Raw genomic sequence first — 19,714 nt, forward strand, 5'->3', positions numbered from 1 at the left:
TCTGGTCTAGTAGCTATCATAGCATACATAAGACTCCCAACTGCTAATGCATAAGAAACCTTGGCCATCATGGCCCTTTCCTCATCTGATTTGGGACTATCTGTATGACTCAGTTTCACATATGGAGGCAATGGAGTACTCACTGCCTTCCCCCCCTCCATATTGAAATGCTGTAATACTTTTGTAACATACTCTTTTTGTGAAAGCCAAAGGAGTTTCCTACTCCGATCACGCGTGATGCGCATACCAAGAATATGACCTGCAAGTCCCAAATCCTTCATATTAAAGGCCTCATGCAACTTGGCCTTTAATGCATCTAGCTCATAAGTATTCTTGCTAGCCAATAGCATATCATCCACATATACTGCCAAGATTATCAGGCTATTATCCTTAGCCCTTTTAGTGTAGAGGCAGTGATCAATTTCACTCCTTCTAAAACCCTACTATTAGACTTCATCTTGCAGAGTCGGTTTATTTCACAGTAGTAAATGAGCAGACTACGGAAGATTTGTGGAAGAAACTGTGTGCCACTTATGAGAAGGAAATTGCCTCTAATAAAGTTTAACTCATGAAGAGGTTGTTTGAGCTGCAGATGAAGGAAGGGGTCTCCATTGCTTCTCACTTGAATGAATTCAATATTATTTTCAGCCAGCTTCAAGCTCAGAAAATGAATTTTGATGCGGAGACTAAGGCAATATTTCTCTTATGTTCATTGCCATCCTCATGGGATACCTTCCGTACAGCTGTCAGTAACTCTGCACCTGGTGGAGTACTGAAATTTGATGATGTTGTGGGTAGCTTGTTGGCCGAGGAGATTAGACGAAAGTCTATGGATGGCAACAAGCAAGATGCAGCCTTAAATGTGCAAAGGGGCAGATCACAGTTCAGGGGGAAGTCCCAAGAAAGAGGGAAGTCTCGTAGCAAATCCAGGGCACGGAACATTGAGTGTTACCATTGTGGCAAGAAGGGCCATATGAAAAAGGATTGCTACAAGCTGAAAAGAGATCAAAAGGATAAGAAAAAGAATGCAAATTGGGGTGCAAATCAAAAGGAAGAGAGTCCAAGGGAGGACAAAGGAAAAGTGAAGATCGAGGAAATCAATGCAGTCACACATGATAGTGACAATGATGTTCTCTTCATGTCTACTTTATCTGCAGAGTTGCTTACCACTTCAGATGATGCATATTCCCAGGATTGGATTTTGGATTCTGGTGCTTCATTCCATGTTACTCCCCATAGGGAATGGTTCTCCACTTATGATAGTGGAAAGACAGGTTGTGTGCATCTTGGAAATGACTATGCATGTGACATAGTGGGAGCAGGTGACATAAAGTTTTCTTTTGCAAATGGGTCTGCATTTGTTTTGAAACATGTGAGACATGTGCCTAAGTTGACCAAGAGTCTTATTTCAGTGGGTCAGCTAGATGATGCTGGTTTTCACACCACTTTTGGCTTTCAAAGTTGGAAAATTCAAAAGGGCTCTATGCTTTTGGCTAGGGGTGCCAAGTGTGGGACTTTGTATCCCTTACATGTATCAGGGGTATTTGATCATGTTGTTGCAATAACCGAGCAGCCAAGCACTTCTTTGTAGCATTGCAGGTTGGGGCACATGAGCCAGAATGGAATGAAACTCTTATGCCATTTGGGTTATGTACCGCATTTGAGTTTCTCTGATTTTGAATTTTGTGAGCACTGTCTCTATGGGAAGCAGACTAAATCAGCCCATAAAAGAAGGGGAAAGAAAGAGTTTGAAATGCTTGATTTGGTGCATTCAGACGTATGTGGTCCCATGCCTACACGATCATTAGGCGGGGCTGAATACTATGTGACATTCATTGATGATGCAACTAGGAAAGTGTGGGCTTATGCTATAGCTCGGAAGAGTGATGTGTTCCAGGTATTTCAGAAATGGCTGGCCTTGGTTGAGAATCAGTCAGGTAGAACGCTTAAATGCCTACGGACTGACAATGGTGGAGAGTATCTCTCTCATGACTTTTAGCATTTCTGTGATACTCGTGGGATTAAGAGGGAGCTTACATCCCCTCGTACTCCAGAGCAAAATCCAATTGCAGAAAAGATGATCCGTACCATTCAAGAAAGGTTGCAATGCATGCTTTCCAATGCAAGTCTTTCTGGTGGTTTTTGGGCTGAGGCAATGAAGACTGCAGTGCATGTGATCAAGTATATTTGGGTGTGAGGCATATGCACATGTGCCAAAAGAGCTTCGAAAGAAGCTAGATCCTAAGTCTAGGAAATGCATCTTTCTGGGTTATGGTGAAAGTGGAGAGATGGGCTATCGTCTCTGGGATCCAGAAGCAAAGAATATCATACGCAACCATGATGTGGTCTTCAATGAGAAGAAGATGCATAAGGCACACATGAGGGATGTGGAAATGAGGAGAATCACTTTCCAAGATGTGAATCCAGCTGCATATGTTGATAGACAGCAAGCTGTCCATGCACCAAATGTGCAAGAAATGGTACCACCAAGTACTCCCACAGGTATACAATCAAGGGTAGATGATGAATCATCTATTGGTGGAAATAATGAGCCAAATGTGGCTGATATGCAAATGGGACAGCAAGCTGAAATGCCTTTGAGAAGATCATCTAGAGTGTCTAGACCGCCTGATAGGTTTGTTCCAGGGGTAGACTATGTGATGCTTACTGATTGCGGGGAGCCTTCTTGCTATAGAGAGGCTATGATGCGTGAGGATCAACGCAAGTGGGAGTATGCTATGCAATCAGAGATGAGTTCACTTATGAAGAATAAGACTTGGGACTTGGTTTCTTTGCCACATGGAAAGAAAGCATTGCCATGTAAATGGGTCTACAAAATGAAGGTCACAGGTGACGATGTGCCTAGGTACAAGGCCCGTTTGGTTGCTAAAGGGTTCAAGCAAGAGAAGGGTGTGGACTTTGATGAGATATTCTCTCCGGTTGTGAAGATGACCACACTTAGATGCATGCTTGGACTAGTGGCAGTAGAGGATATGGAGCTTATGCAAATGGATGTCAAGACAGCTTTCTTGCATGGGGATTTGCATGAGGAAATTTACATGGTGCAGCCGGAAGGCTTTGAAGAAAAGGGCAAAGAGCATTTAGTTTGCAAGCTGAAAAAGAGTCTCTATGGTCTTAAGCAAGCACCTAGAGAATGGTATCAGAAGTTTGATGCTTTCATTCGGTCCCATCCAACTCATTCCAATCATCCTCAGACATATTTGCAGGCTTAGCTTCAATCCCTGCCAAGGGTTTAATCTACTTCTTTTGAATAAGCACATCCCTTATTTGTTCTTTCCACAAAGAAAAGTTTGTCCCATCAAACTTTTTAATGCTGAAAAACTCCTTTTCAGGCATGGAAGAGGATGCCATGATGCAAATAAAGCAAAATCCCAAATGCTAGTGCCTGCAAGAGAGAATCACACCAAATACCAAGTGCACCCAAATGTGTATGCCACAATAGAGTGAAATATCACCAAAAACTCAAAGCTCAAAGCATCAAAAGATGCATCTGACTCATGTGCATATACTATGCATCCATATGAGCAAATCTGGCCCAAAAGAAAATGCCAATAAGTGCCAAATGACTCAAGCATAAACACTGTCCACTGGCATATGCATCAATAATGTCTCATCCAAGAGAGCATAGCACTATCAGTGCATCACCTGCAATGTTTCAAAGTTGTCCCTCAGCATAAAATAGCATCCATGTGCAAAGCGTCCATAAAAAGAGCATCCCACAAGGCAATTTGGGCCTATCAGCGCATCCAATAAGGACCGCAATGCATCCAAATGGCCTATAAATAATCCACTGCAACCCAATGCACACCACGAATGAGCGCACACTGCTCAAACTTCAACCAGAGTGATCTGCATAAGGTATGCTCAAGAAATCATAGTCCCACGGTAATGAGCGCTACTAAAAATAGAACCTGAGATGCCTCAAAACATGGGCGCCATTGCATAATCAGAATCAACAAGAAAATCTGCAAATATCTCTCTTCTGCCAGAACTCCAAAATCCCAACCGATGAGTGAGAAATGGGAGTCAACACTTATCCACTGCCATGTGGCATAAATCTAAGGTTTCAAAACCTTAGAATGAAAAATGCATAACAGAGAGACGAAATCGAATACACAGAGATCTATAACTCTGAAAATCCTCCACCAAATCGTGCAAGAACTGATAGGTAGGGGTTTTTGGGCGTCCGAAATGCAATGGGACAGACGGTTTTGGAAACCGTGGTCTCAATCACTGGGTCCAACACACGGGCTGAAAAACGTTTTTGGAAACAGAGCTATCTGTAAACTCCACCGGAGTGCGAATGATGAGCAACATAGAAGTTTTAGGACCTCCTGAGTCCACCGGAACTAACAGATCTGCAAATGGTTGCTCCAAACTTGAGTTCCAACACCCGGGCAAAAAACGCAGAAATTGACACAGTGAGTCAGAAATCCAATGAAATGATCCCAGATTCAAGAATGAAGGTGTTTCCAAGCTCCTGAAGTGAAGTGGACACCAAAAGCAAGCATACACCAAAAGCAAGTGAAGTGTACATTACCATGCATATGAGTTTTATACTCGTATATGCCGGATGTATGACCATGATAGTGTTATGTTACAGCATGATGGGCTGAAATGTCCTGATGGGCTGAAATACAGCCTTGATATGCACTCCAAAGGTCGATCAATTGGTAGAAACAGGTCATGTTCAAGGGGGAATTCCAGGAGCAAGTCTAGCTCTCGGACTTGTGTTAGATGTTTCTATTGTGGAAAGTATGGCCACATGAAAAAGTATTGCTGGAAATGGCTGAGAAAATACAAGAAGAAGAGCAAGGTTAAGAATGACAGGAAGAAGGAGAAGAAGCATGTTGAGCTTCAAGGCATGGATGCCAGGGTTTCCACTGACAGTAGTAGTGATGAAGGTACCCATTCTCGGTGATTGGATGTTAGATCCATGTGCTTCATGTCATATGACCCCTCATAGGTCATGGTTCAGTGCATATCAAGAATGCATTGTGGAGAGTGGTTTGATGGGCATTGATCATTCTATGGATGTCTATGGTTATGGGGATATCCACCTTGTTATGCCTAGTGGCTCTATTCTTGTTCTACAAAGGGTTAAACATATACCAGGACTTACTACGAGCAAGATCAGTACTGGACAGTTGGTTGAGGCAGGTAATCATGTCTCTTTGGGTGATCATGCATGGAAGATTGCTAGAGGCAATCTGGTTATGGCTAGGGGATCATGGGTTGGATTCTCTTATGCATTGCATGTATCAGGTGTCCAGGATAAGATGCTTATGATTAGTAAGCAGCCATCAGGTAGTTTATGGTATGCCAGACTTGGACATATGTCTACTACAGGTATGGAAGCCCTTACAACATTGAGATACATTCCTGTCATGGATGTCTCTCAAATTTTATGTCATGATTGTGATGATGGTCAGTAGTCAGGATCCTCCTTTGTGAGGAAGACAGTCAGTGAGAGGTATGTTGAGCCATTACAGTTGGTTCATAGTGCAATTTGTGGGCCTATGCCTACCGTTTCACTGGGTGGCGCCTCTTACTTTGTGACATTTATTGATGCTGCTACAAAGTGCATATGGGTATATCCGATTCGGCAGAAGCATGATGTATATGATACATTTCAGCGCTTCTTGGGTAATGCTGAAAATCAGTCAGGAAAGAAGCTATTGAGCTTGATGGCTGATGGTGATGCAGAGTTTACCTCTTCTAGATTTCAGCATCTATGTGATACACTTGGTATCAGGAGGGTGTTAACCACTCCTTCTCTTTCTGCTCATGATGCCTTGGCAGAAGGCATAAATCGGATTCTATTGGACAGGATTGGTAGCATGCTACGATATGCAGGTCTTATCGAATGCTATTGGGCTGAGGCATGTAAGACACCTGCATACTTGCTTAACAGGTCACCCAGGAAATCTCTGAATGATAGAGTGCCATTTGACTTCTTGACAGGCAAGGCACCATGTTATGAGCATTTACGTGTGTTTGGCTGCGAGGCTTATGCTCATGGTTCCCGATCGAGGAGGTGTATCTTCCTTGGATACAGTGAGTCTAGTAGGGACTACAGGTTATGGGATTCTTCAACTAGAGAGTCGATACGCAGCCATAATGTCTATTTCAGAGAGGATGCTATGTTTAGACAGCCCAGGACTATGGATAGCAGGAGAGTGGTATTCCAGGAGGGTGTAAGTGCACTGATACCTCCGAATTCTTTGCAGGGGCAGCCCATATCCCTTGGAGTGGGAGGTTTTTCCCATGGTGAGCAGGTTATAAAGTTGGGACAGCCATGATTACTTCCTGATTTTGGTCAGAGACGATCAGATGTCTCGAGTATTCCACAGGTTTATACTCCTATGGAGATTGTTGATGCATCTTCTATGGACAGTTACATTTTACTCCCAGTATGCGGAGTGCCTCTTGCAGATGAGGATGAGGCTATGCATGGTGAGGAGGATACCTTGGCTAATGATGCCCGGTATGATCCATTGGCTGGTTATGCCAGGACAGATGTGGTTTTGCAGTTATTGACTCGGGTCATATTGCGCATGGGTAGAAATCATTGATGTGTTTGCTTCGTAAGTGCCTCCATGGCCAGAAGCAACCCCCTCGAGCTTGGCTTCATAGGTTTGATACCGTTATGAGAGCTCAGGATGTGATGCGTAGTGAGACAGGTTATGGTCTCAGTATTCAGGAGCTGCATGGTCTTGATGATGTTTGTCAGATACTTGGTTGTTTCAGTATGGAGAGGGGGAAGTACTGAGTACTCCATTGCCTGTATTGGCTTCATACTTGAAACACAGCAGGTTTGACGATCATAGATTAGTTGAGCAGCAAGTTATGGTTGATATGGCAGCCATAGTACTTCATGCATCCATGACTGTGTTGAGACTTGGTTCTCACATGTTTGCCATTGGGGATACACTTCCAGTTCTTGCTTCCGTTGCAGTGGGAGTTGGTAGCATGATTATGGTAGATTTTGGCAGTAGGGAAGCGGTTGTGGACATCAGGTCCTTATGCTTCCAGGAGCAGCATGCAGGTGATGCAGGTTGGGTAGACCAACAGAGGTCTATTGTAGGGCATGTGCTTATGGTCACAGGTGGTACAGAGACATTTTCTTTACACAATGATAGTTCAGGTGCTATGGACTTAGCACAGGAGCACGTGGTGGTGAGAGTTCACTCTCCCAGTGAGATCTGGCATGAGATCTTGGTTGACAGGCATCTACAGCTTGTCATTTTCTATCCTGCAAACCTGATATCTGCTAGCAGCTTATCCTCTATGCACTTTGCACATTGCAAAGTGCCGATGGGCATAGGATGATGGTGTGGTCATCTTGTTTTTTAGCCTATGGCTGATTGTATTATATGTGTACCATACTCCCTTAAAGGCACACTGCCTTTAAGTGGGAGGTTGTTGGGGTAAAGGGCAGTGTGCCCACCCACTTGTACAGTGCCCATGTATACTCATATATATATATGATAGAGGAATAAGCTGGAGTAGCTTTTGCATTGTTGGGGTAAAGGGCAGTGTGCCCACCCACTTGTACAGTGCCCATGTATACTCATATATATATATGATAGAGGAATAAGCTGGAGTAGCTTTTGCTCCACCACTTTTGGTGTCTCCCCATCCCTTTGTGTGTGCTCTCCTCTCCCACAGTCCTACCTTCAGGGACTAAGTAATAATGACCCATTTTATCCTATCTTAACCTTTATTACAATCAATTTTCATGGAGAAATTTTCTTGGTTTTCTTTCGAGATCATCGAATTCTAGAACCTCCCAAAAGGTGATTATGGCTTCAAGAATGTCTTTGCCCCTCATGAATCCTTTTTTTGTCTCGTGAGTCCAACTTCACATTTTTTCCAAGAGTCTAAGTGCTAATTCCTTTGTTATGATCTTATAGCTTTTAATTAGCATTATTAGGGGGATCCAATCAAGAATTAGGTGTCATTTTGTCCTCCTTTGGGAATCACATTTATCATTCAGGTATTGATTCCTTCCCCAAAAATCCCCTTAGTTATAGCTTCCTCCGATAGGACCAAAAGTTTGGAACATACTATCTCCCAAGGCATACATAAACTTCAAGTGGTAGCTATCCTCTCCACATCCAATCTTTCTTTTAGCCATTAGTTCTATTGTATCCGTGAGTTTCTCACATGAAATATCTAAGTCAAATAAAGAGGCATCAAAACTTGCTATTATTTGGGTCATGGACTCAATACAGTGGGATATGGTGCTCAATATATCTATGCCCATAGTTTGTTTCTCTCCTAAAATTTTACTAAAGCAACTCTAGACTTCCTTCAAGATATCCTGAAGTATGCCAATCACCCTCCTTCAGCATAACCTGATTTGTGTCAACCACCCTATCCTTCCATTCCTAGTCAATATGTTCTTGGGCTTCCTTTTTCCTTAGGGGTCTAAACATATCCACATTAGCTTGTAATGTTTATTCTTTCCTACTAGGTTTCTATGACACATGATGTCCTCTTCTTTAATTATCTATTTTTTATATTCTTAATAACCCTCCAGTATCCCAACTTATTTATAGTCTTTGGATATCATTTTAAAGCCCCCTTAGTCATTTCATTCTAGCTACAACTTCCCTCTTTCTAATTTCTTTGAGGAAGGTCTCGATTCACAACTAATGTCTCTAGTTTGTTTCTCACTAAAACTAGCAGTTCTCAAAAGAGACAATTCCAAATCCTTTTTACCTTATGTTTAACATATGGTAGATGAAAGAAAAAATGGTATGCTTTGAATTAGGACCTCCTCTTTTAACTTGCCCCATTGTCTAGAGAAAGTACCAGTAGGAGGTGGTCAAAGAACGGGAGAGAATGGAAGACCTTATAGCTCTAGTTTAGTGACAAGTCTCCCACCCATATAGACTAATAGAACCTATCTAAATGGCTTTCCTATGGTTCTTCCACTTGATTGTTTCTCCAAGTGAAGGATGTATATGAAGTAACATCTACTAAAACTCCTTGCTCCTTAAATGTGATCCTAGTTCTTAATTCATTGCCATTTATCACCTTTCCTTTATCCTCCCATCTATAAGACTTCATTCAAGCATATTAAAATCCCCCACCATATTTAAAGATTCCCTCGACATTATGTAGCAGTCTCACAATCCAACCCTTTATCAAGGGGAGAAGACCTTACAATTAAGGTTAGGATGTCTAAACTCTTCTCCAATCCAATTCTTAACAAAAGTAGACAAGAACTTGCCTAAGAAATCAACAAGAGCTTTACTTACTCCTCCTTTATGATCTTCATGGTCTATCATCAAATCATGTATTTGACAACTATTGTAACTGCCAAAATAATTGAGCCCCCCTCACCTCAGATAATTGTAATGTTACCAGTAATAGTGGTAATGCTACCGTTGATAAAATTAATATTATTGAGGATAATACATAGATTACCATGGATAATACTACTGGACTAAGATATATGCCAACTGCTCGGCTCATTTTAACCAAAACTAGATTGAGAGGAGGTAGAAATCCTCCTCTCTCCAAGCCTTGGCCGAGAGGCCTAGTGCGCTCAGCCTAAGGTAGACTCCTTATTCATGCTAAGCATTTATAACAGAACAATGAAAATGTCCTGAATAGGATGGGGGGCTACTTGGAACGATGACCTAGATCTAAGATCCCTTGGATCTCCACATAAACAGGGGATCGTTTTGTAAGTTTTTTAAAAAGTTTACTTATCATTTGTGCATTTAAGAGGAAGGGAAAGAAGTGAGTTTTTTTAGCGAGCTTTTTTTGGCAACCAACATGTTTTGTTCCACCTATTCCACTTAGGACATCTCTCTCTCTCTTCTCTCTCTCTCTCCCTCTCTCTCTCTCTCTCTCTCTCTCTCTCTCTCTCTCTCTCTCTCTCTCATGCTTTATTCTTTAATCTTAAATTTAAATTTTCTATTTTCCTTTGAAATTTAAATTTAAGATTAAAAAATAAATAATTTTCCATAAAAATTGCCATAAAAAGTAAAGAACTTTCCCAATCATGGATACTTATATGCATAATAATCTCTCTTGATCTCTCTCTCTCTCTCTCTCCCTCTCTCTCTCTCTCTCACACACACACACACACAATTAAAATTAATATTAAAATTGACCCAACTAGAATGGTACCAAAGGCAAGAAATATCACTTTGCATATGCTTCTTCCTCGTGTCATCGCATAGGCTTCTATTGTATATAATGGTGAGTGGCATGCTAGTTGGCATGCTCTTGAGCAAATGAACCCGGTCAAGAGATCCTTAATTGGCATTACCACCCAGAGTCCTATGCGATGCCGACAAGGAAGAATCCTATGCGATGCCGACAAGGAAGAATCAAATCTTCAAATCCCACTGACCCTAAACACGACATTTAAAATGCACGATGAGACAACACCATGCTGCTACCTATCAAGAGCATGGTGCTGTTTGCTCTTCGTGCATGCATGTTGTGCTTGAGATGGTGTTGAGAACATGAATAATGATGACGGTGCTCCAAAATTTGCTAATCACATTCTCATCACACCCTAAACCTACAACCATCAATCAAATAACAATAAGGCATTCAGAATGCAATGAGACATTTAAAACCTGATTTAATCCAAGATATCATTATGCTTGACTTTCGACGCTTCTTTGTGTATGTTTTGGATGTAAAGTGGTTTAAGGACGTGGTGGAAAGAGGCCCTAATGCAACAATCAAACGCCATGCAAGTGGCTTTGTAACTATTGACTCCACAAAGTTTTGGCAAAGTAGGAAGGACACACTAGTACTACCGCAACAATGTGAACAGGTACTGTGCACACATATAAAAATACTCGCTTTTAAATATTTAATGCAAGAAAAGTAACATGATTGTATTTGTGTTTGAATTAGGTCGTCTATCAACCAATGGTGGATAATAATAGATGGTGGCATGTCATACCTATTATGCCACGTTCCAAAGTGATGTATAGTACATTTACTAATATGGAGCGTATGGTGGATGATCATGGCCATGGACGTGATGATGACCGTGATACAAGAGAGGAGGATGATCATGAGATAGGAGATATAGATATTGAGGCCATTACCCATGAGGACGAGCCTACCATTCGAGATGCTAATTTCGATGAACACATGAGTGGCACAAGTAGTAGTGGGTTGAATGTATCTGTAGATCTAAACACTTGTTTGGATTTTGAAGTAGATAGTTTGGCAAGGGTTGATCTCATTGAGGATGAGATTGAACCGTAGCCCCATAATTGATATTGGCAAAACTATTTTACATATTGTCTCATTCTCCTCATCTCACTTAATTCTTGTATATGTGGGCTTGCAAAAAATTATGTGCTTTGGTAATCATGGGCAATGTTTGGAAAGCAATGATGTACACCAAAATCTCACTTTCTGTATTCTCTGGTTTGCGTCTATTTATGCATCTAAATGCGCGTCCGATTCTCAGTGTAAACGCGCAAATAAACGCACAAATACACGCGCAAATAGACGCGCTAATAAACGGGATGTTAGACGGGCCTGTATTTTCTCAGGTCAGACGCGCACGTAGACGCGGTAATTCACGCGCCAATAGACGAGGTTTTAGACGCGCATTTAGACGCGCCCGTAATTTCTCTACTAAAGCAATGCCTATAGACGCGCCCGCTATTTTGCGCATCTACCAAGCACGTCTATAGTTGCTTTGTGTTGTTGTGTCTGCTTGACGACTCACAGAAGTCCAGGTTAGTGCAATGCAGTTACCATTTCTACATTTCAGATGATAGGAAAGATGACACCCTATTTGTGCAGCATGCTTTTCTACTGCATTGGGAAGGGCTAAAAAAGGAAAATCCCCATGCAAAAAATATAAAACAACATTGGGTGTGGTCAGATGGTGCTGCCTCTCAATTTAAATTAGCATGTGGATTCTACTTTGTCTCAAGGTTCAAATCCTTGACCAGCAGTCTCCATGAAAAAATAAGAGAAATATGTGAAAATTGACTAGATTGCCATTCATGATGTATGAAATATCAACTAAATTCTCAAATAATAAATAGAATATCAGTGTCTAAACTACGTTCTCATCAACAAAATAATAAACTTCGAAACCCATTTGAGTGAGATTCATCTCGTGATCCATAGTGGTGTTCAAAAACACCTTTATAATAGCTCTATGGAATTTCCATTGATATTGAGACTCACTTTGTTGTGAGCATTCCGAAAAAGTGCAATTCCCAGATTGCCAATTTCGGAAGAAATTATAGCCTTTCTCCATGAAAAAACAAGAGAAATATGTGAAAATAGACTAGATTGCCATTCATTACGTATTAAATATCAACTACATTCTCAAATAATAAATAGAATATTGGTGTCTAAACTACGTTATCATCAACAAAATAATAAACTTCAAAACCCATTTGAGTGAGATTTGTCGTTCAAAAACACCTTCATAATAGCTCTTTGGAATTTCCATTGATATTGAGAGTCACTTTGTTGTGAGCATTCAGGAAAAGCGCAATTCTATACTGGCAGTTTTGGAAGACATCGTAGCCTTTCTCCATGAAAAAACAAGAGCAATATGTGAAAATAGACTAGATTTCCATTCATGAAGTATGAAATTTCAACGATATTCTCAAATAATAAATAGAATATCAGTGTCTAAACTATGTTATCATCAACAAAATAATAAACTTAAAAACCCATTTGAGTGATATTCATATCATGAGCCATAGTGGACGGTTCAAAAACACCTTCATAAAAGCTCTCTCCAATTTCCATTGATATTGAGACTTGCTTTGTTGTGAGCATTCGAGAAAAATGCAATTCCCAAACTGGCAGTTTTCAAAGAAATTATAGCCTTTTGCCATGAAAAAATGGGAGAAATATGTGAAAATGGACTAGATTTCTATTCATGAAGTATGAAATATCAACTATATTCTCAAATAATAAATAGAATATCAGTGTCTAAACTATGTTATCATCAATAAAATAATAAAATTTGAAATCCATTGGAGTGAGATTCATCTCATGAGCCATAGTGGTTTTCAAAAACACCTTCATAATAGCTCTCTAGAACTTCCATTGATATTGAGAGTCACTTTGTTGTGAGCATTCTCATTTGAAAATCTCCAAAAGACCGTTTAAGAAAAGTAGAGTGCAATCAATAACCATGAATATTGCAATGAGAACGTATAGGATTTTTAACTTGACCAAGTGTTTTTAGAGGGGAATGAATGCAAGATATGTAGTTGATGTAAAATCAATGGGCAATGAGAAGCATTTGATGTAAAATTAGGTGGCAATGACAATCATTTATCGTGCACTTTCAATGTTTATACCGAGTAGCATTATTGTAAAAGGATAAACTTACATGTCATGTGGATTACTCATTGTGAAGTAAACAATTACACTTTAGGATGAAAACATAATAGCTTGTTGATATACCATTGAAATCCTTGAAATAAATCATGATTCCAAAGAAACTCTCAATTTCTAGCCCCAATGAGGAGAATGGAACTAGTGCCAGCTCTCCACAATCCATTGGAAAGAATGGCATGAGGGACACTCCTTCAAAACCCATTATAAATGTAGTTAATATGAACATGTTTGCATATTTTCACACACAACAATTATGCACCAATTTACACAGCTGGCAAGAAAGTAGTAATTCCCATAAGTAATGATTGCATAAAGAAATACAATGTTGTTATTCAGTGTGGGTTCAACAATTACACACCAATTTACATAGTTGGCAAGAAAGTAGTAATTCCCATAAGTAATGATTGCATAAAGAAAAAATAAACTTGCAATCCTTAGTTGATAGTTTATCTTTAGACCAAAAAGAATTACAACTTGAAGCTCAAAATGAGGCACAAAAGGTTGATTAGGTACAAAGGGATTCCTTGGTCGAAACATTACCAACCATAGCTGAGCCCTAGAAACCTTTGTAGCGAGATCGAGAAGAAGTCATTCAAGACGAGCTTATCCATAGGAATTAATAAGCAGATGCGCCAAATCTGCCCCCAAGCTTGGGGAGCATCCCACCCTTTGAAGAATGTCACCCTTTTAATTACCTCCAATGCAGCAAGTAGCTTGATCACTACACAATGAGTAGAATTGAAATATATAGCACTAGTATCACTCTCTAGATGTTAATGTTGTCACAAGTCATGATTGGAGATTGGCACTAGTGCCATTGTCTTGAACACCGTATGATTATATTGACAATTGATTGAACTAGTTCCATTTTCTTGAACAATAGTGCCGTTAATCACATGGATTGAAGAGAATAGAAACAGTGCCATTCTCCATTCTCTAGGTGATGAATGGCATTGGTTCCATTCTCCAAATATTCATATAATGTTGTTGGAAGAATATCCCAACCCAAAATTTGAGAAAGGCCTCGTGAGTAGGTAACGAAGACACCCTCATGTCAATTTCATATGGTAAAAATCAATTGCATGTGGTCATATCCTAGATTTCAATGTTGTCATAAATGATGGTTAGAGAATGGCAGTCATGCCATTGTCCACAACACTATATGATTACATTGAGACCAGGACGTGTTCTATTAATAACAAGGATTGAGGAGAATGGCAATCCATGTATGAAATGGCATTGGTTCTATTCTTGAAATATTTTTATGATGTTGTTGAGAATGGCACCAGTGCCATTCTCCAAACTTCAATGCATATAGAATACAAATTCTTCATGTATGTCAATGTTGTCACAGATGTTGGTAGAGAATGGCACTGGTGCCATTGTCCACAACAACATATGATTATATTGAGACTGGCACCTATGGCATCAATCAGTGGCACCAGTGTCATTCTCCATTTCTCCATGCATGAATGGCATTGGTGATATTCTTGAAATATTCATATTCAGATGCCATGAAGAATGGCACCAGTGGCATTCTTCAAACTTCAAATCATATACAATTCAAATTATTCCTGTATGTCAATGTTGTCATAGATGATGGTTAGAGAATGGCACTAGTGCCATTGTCCACAACACCATATGATTATATTGATCCACTAAAATAGGAATTACTACCATGCCTCACAGGGGGTTGTGTAGATTTGCCCCAGTGTCATTCTCTATATATTCACATGGATATTGGCACCATGTGAGTTTGTAGAGAATGGTACTAGTGCCATTCTCCATGTGAGTTTATGGGTATTGCCACATGCAACAATTCCATGTGGGTTTCATGAAGAATGTCCAATCCATAGTCCAACTCAAGATGGAATTGGGATGAGTTTGATTGATGGATGGTGTCCATTAGCAAGGAAAGAATGAATAGCTTGTACTTGTCTACAAAAATGAAACCACACAGGCATTGCATAGAACAATGACCCCTACCTTGTGGCCGTGTGAGCTCATAAGTATCAGGAAAGTATATATCCCAAGGGTTGGGATTCCTTGTTGATAAAAAACTCTTAATCCAAAGAGTTTGGATGCATTTCATTGATAGATGGTGTCCATCAACAAGGCAACAATGATTAGACTATAGTTTTCTGACATTGTGGAACCACCATGGGAATTACCTAGTGCAACAGCCCCTACCCTATGGTGGTGGGAACCAAGAAGTACTGTGAAAGTATTTATCCCAAGGGTTCACTAACACACAGGCCCTATTCCAATGCTTAAGCACCGACATTTAGCATGCACGGGGCACTAATTGTTGATAACCAAAGTGGGATTTGTTAGGTGCCGCTATATAGCGACTTTAGACAAGTGTCACTATATAGCGATGTTTAAAGAGCGTTGCTATGTAGCAACACCTCTTAGACTTGTGAATGGTTGTTATATAGTGACACTGAGACAGTTTCCTATAGTGACGTTTTACAGAGAGTGTTTTTTCCCATACCGACCTTAAAAGATAGTTTTTTCAAATGACAATTTTTTTTTCCTTTTCATACATGTTTGATCCTTTGAGAGAATAAAATTAAAAGAGCATGTACATCAAGCCTTTGAAGCTCATATATTCATGTCCAAGTTTGAGATGAAAAATATCAATGAATCAACATAAAGAACCACCAGAAAAGAGTCTTCAATAGTCTTTACTATGTAAAGATACAAATATGAGTCTGATTCTTGAGAAGAACAAGAGAATGATTATGATTTCTTACCTTCCATAAACGTTGTGCTTGGTTCTACCCATAACATGATGTTACTAACTTAAATACTTTCTTTTCCATATCATTGATAGTTCATTCTTAATACATTGTGTCAAATAGATTTTGTCATGCTCATAGCAATTGAGAAAAGAATTGTTAATATTCATCTGATGGATAGGCCAATCATAGTGTGAAGCAAAGTTGAAAGCAATCAATGTTCTGACATACATAATTCCTATTAGGATCCATATAGCACCTGCGAGTAAGCATGTATTAAAATACCCCTTTTCTGCAAGATTTTAATATTTTCTCATGTAATCGCATGTTTATGCTAAATTCAATCTTAAATGCTATCTAAACACCCCTCTGTATATCTATGTGTAAAGATTACACTAAGTTTCCACTTTATATATCCACTCATGCATGGAAACACTTAGGAGTTTGCCTTATTAAAAAATACTCCTCTACACACTAGCATGCTACGTTACATGTTTATGAGTGACCACCCTAGGGATTTCAATAACTTACAGGCTTTTTTTCCCCTTTTGTTTCCATATCTTTGATAACGTATCCTATATGTTGTCATACATATGTGTTCATCCCATTAGCCATTGAGGAAACCATTCTTAACATCCATCTAGACAGATAGGCCAATGTAAGTGTGAAGCAAGGGAAATCCCTATTCTAAGTGTGGTCATTTTCCTAGCTAGTGCAATAATATTATCTTCATAGTTTGTTCTATACATTTGATCATCTTCCTTGGTAGCTAATTTATCTTTGTACTTATCCATTGCTCTCTTTAAATTAAGATCGACTTTGAAAATATTTTTTTCTTCTTGGAATAAAGACTTTCTCGGTACTTTCAGGTTCCCACTACCATGAGGTAGGGGTCATTGCACTAGGCAAAGTCCATGGTGGTTCAACTATGTCATGAAATTACAATCTAATCTCTCTTTCCTTGTTGATGGCCACCATCTATGAATAAAATGCATCCTAACTCTTGGGATTAAGAGTGCCTTGTTGATGCTATTCTATCAACAAGTAATCTCAACCACTACAAGGCATAGGCCCTTTTTTTTACACTAAAAAGTTTTTTTTTGACGAGCGCAAAGGTCGGTATTTACATCGCTATAAGCATCAAAAAAGAATGGTTGCTATATAAGCGTTGCTATATAGTGACACTAATAAATGTCACCATATAGTGACACTGGTAAACATCGCTATATAGCGACAGTGGTAAACATTGCTATATAGCGAATTAACAGAAGCTTTAAAAAAACATTAGTGGGGCTAAACAGGGCCATAGCAAGTCCTGTTTTGCCCCACTAATGTTTTTTATTTAGTAATTACAAAAGAATGTTTTCTGTTACAAAATTTTCCTTATGGAAAGGGTGATACAAAATCGCTCAAATGAACCGAGCGACATAAGAATATACATGTCGAAGATATACAACATTGTTTGTTAACAAAATTACCCTTTCGAAAAGGGTGATACAAAATTGCTCAAACGAGCCGATATACAAAAGCATATTCATGGAGAAGTATATGCAAACTACTACTACTAATACTACTACTACTAAAACTGCTCATCTGAATCGTCCTCGTCCTCACCTCATCGTGCTAACTTGATCCCTGGCCCTCGTGAGCTACACCTAATCCCTGGCCCTCGTGAGCTGTGCCTGATCCTTGGCCCTTGTCAAAGCTGTGTAAGCCTAATCCCTCATCATCACCACTCACCTCACTTGATGGGACATTCGAGCTTTGATTCTAAGAGTGAAACCATATTAATTGGAAATTAGATTGGAACTTAAAGAATAAAACAGTTTAAAAAGTGAGATTACAAGTAGGAGTAGACTTATACTATGCGAGCAACCACCTCAGCCCACCACCTTAGCCCAATCAACCGTCACTCCCAGCACCTCCTACTCAATAAACCACAGCTTTGTTCCTATGCGAAACGTGTGTCTCGTCTCTGTGTCTGTAGGAAGGTGACCCATCACAGCTTGCTGTGGGCCCAATTTATGAGAGTTAGATAAAGTGCATGCAATATGTAGTAAAATAAATAGAACAATACATTAAATGAGAAGTAGACTTACCACGGATGCCTCAAACGCCAACCGTCTGCCTGCACCAAAGTGCAAAGTACCTATGGAGTCCAGCTGTCTCCTCGCAGCCGTCCTCTAATGCTCGAACAGTTCGGGATGGTCCTTATACTGCTTCTTGAAAAAATTCCAATCAACTTTGTCTGCCCAATTGGGTTTAGCATTCCCCTTTGTGATGGAAGTATGCAAGGTTGACCTACAATGCTCAAGAGGACCCCCATGCACCCTTTCATGCAATTCGAATTGAACTCCCAATTCGGAGGGTTAGGATATTGTCTTTTCAATTCATCGATGACTACCTGCTTCTTTCCCACATCTTGGTACTACTAGTTAGTAGCTATGCTGCTCTTGAAGTGGTGGCTCATCAACTGCCTCATGGTAGCCATCATTATTGAGCCCTTTTTATTTTCTATTATCTCTCTAGCAACCTGATTTCACAGAATAGGTCCTTGATCGGGTAAGGAGGACTCATGGTAGTGACAGAGTCAGAGCGAGTGGTGTTACTGCGAGCACTTACGGAGCGAGGAGTAGCAGTGGGAGTAGGAGAGGGCAAGGGACTTGATTGGTACTAGGTCTCGGGACCAAGTGGAGACCTGTAGGGATGTGAGTGTGCTGATTCATCTACATCTCTCGAGTCATCACAACATAAGTGACCCCTCCTACTCTTCCTTCCCTTATGATGGGCACGCCCAGGTGATGACCCCTTAGTCAAAGGGGCCAGAGGTGCGGTTGGAAAGTAGGTCCAGCCATCAATGTAGGAGAGGGATTTGGTGAGGTCCTCTGGGATAGTAAAGAGAAGAATCTTGCTGCCTCTGCATTGGTCATTTGTGCGACAAACTCATCGTGACTCCCGACAGGGGTGACTTCCTCCAAGAGTGTCCCTAGAGAGCAAATAGGAGGATGGCACAAAATAAAAGTAAAGGTGAAAAAGAGGATAAAAATAGGGATGAACAGATTGTAGTTTCCCTTTGGAATCCAACTGCAAGTCCTAAGGATGAGTTGGTGAACTCTTGAGTTTGAGTTGAGAACCCGGGAGCCCCTCAAGGTGCATCCTCGGCTTTGGTAAGTCATATTCTTATTCAAGTCTAGACGAAGAGGGATGCTCTAGGGTCCCCAAGAGATGAGGTGCAAGGAGCTCTCCTAAGAGCTAAGGTGCTTGGATCTCTCAAGCCCTTTGATATGCTCTAGGATCTGAATACTGAGATTAAGTCTGGTGAAGACTCGGTGGAGGTGGTGTAGAATACACCATCCTTAGAAGAAGAGTTTGAGAGTGTAGATAGACTATTGTGAGGTATTGATGACAAAGTTCCACTTACCTTTATGAAAAATAGGAAGAGTAAGCAAAAGAGAGCAAGAATACTTTTTCAGGATCTCAACGGACTAGAGGACTAGAGAGAAGAAAGATTACAACAAGGTTTAAGTGACCTCCTTAAGATGAGGGAGTCCAAGAATTAGATAAATTAAAACTCAATTAAA

The sequence above is a fragment of the Dipteris shenzhenensis genome, chromosome 33, assembly GCF_047967505.1.
Source record: "Dipteris shenzhenensis isolate YYH24624 ecotype China chromosome 33, Dip_SZ_1.0, whole genome shotgun sequence".
Classification (NCBI taxonomy): Eukaryota; Viridiplantae; Streptophyta; class Polypodiopsida; order Gleicheniales; family Dipteridaceae; genus Dipteris; species Dipteris shenzhenensis.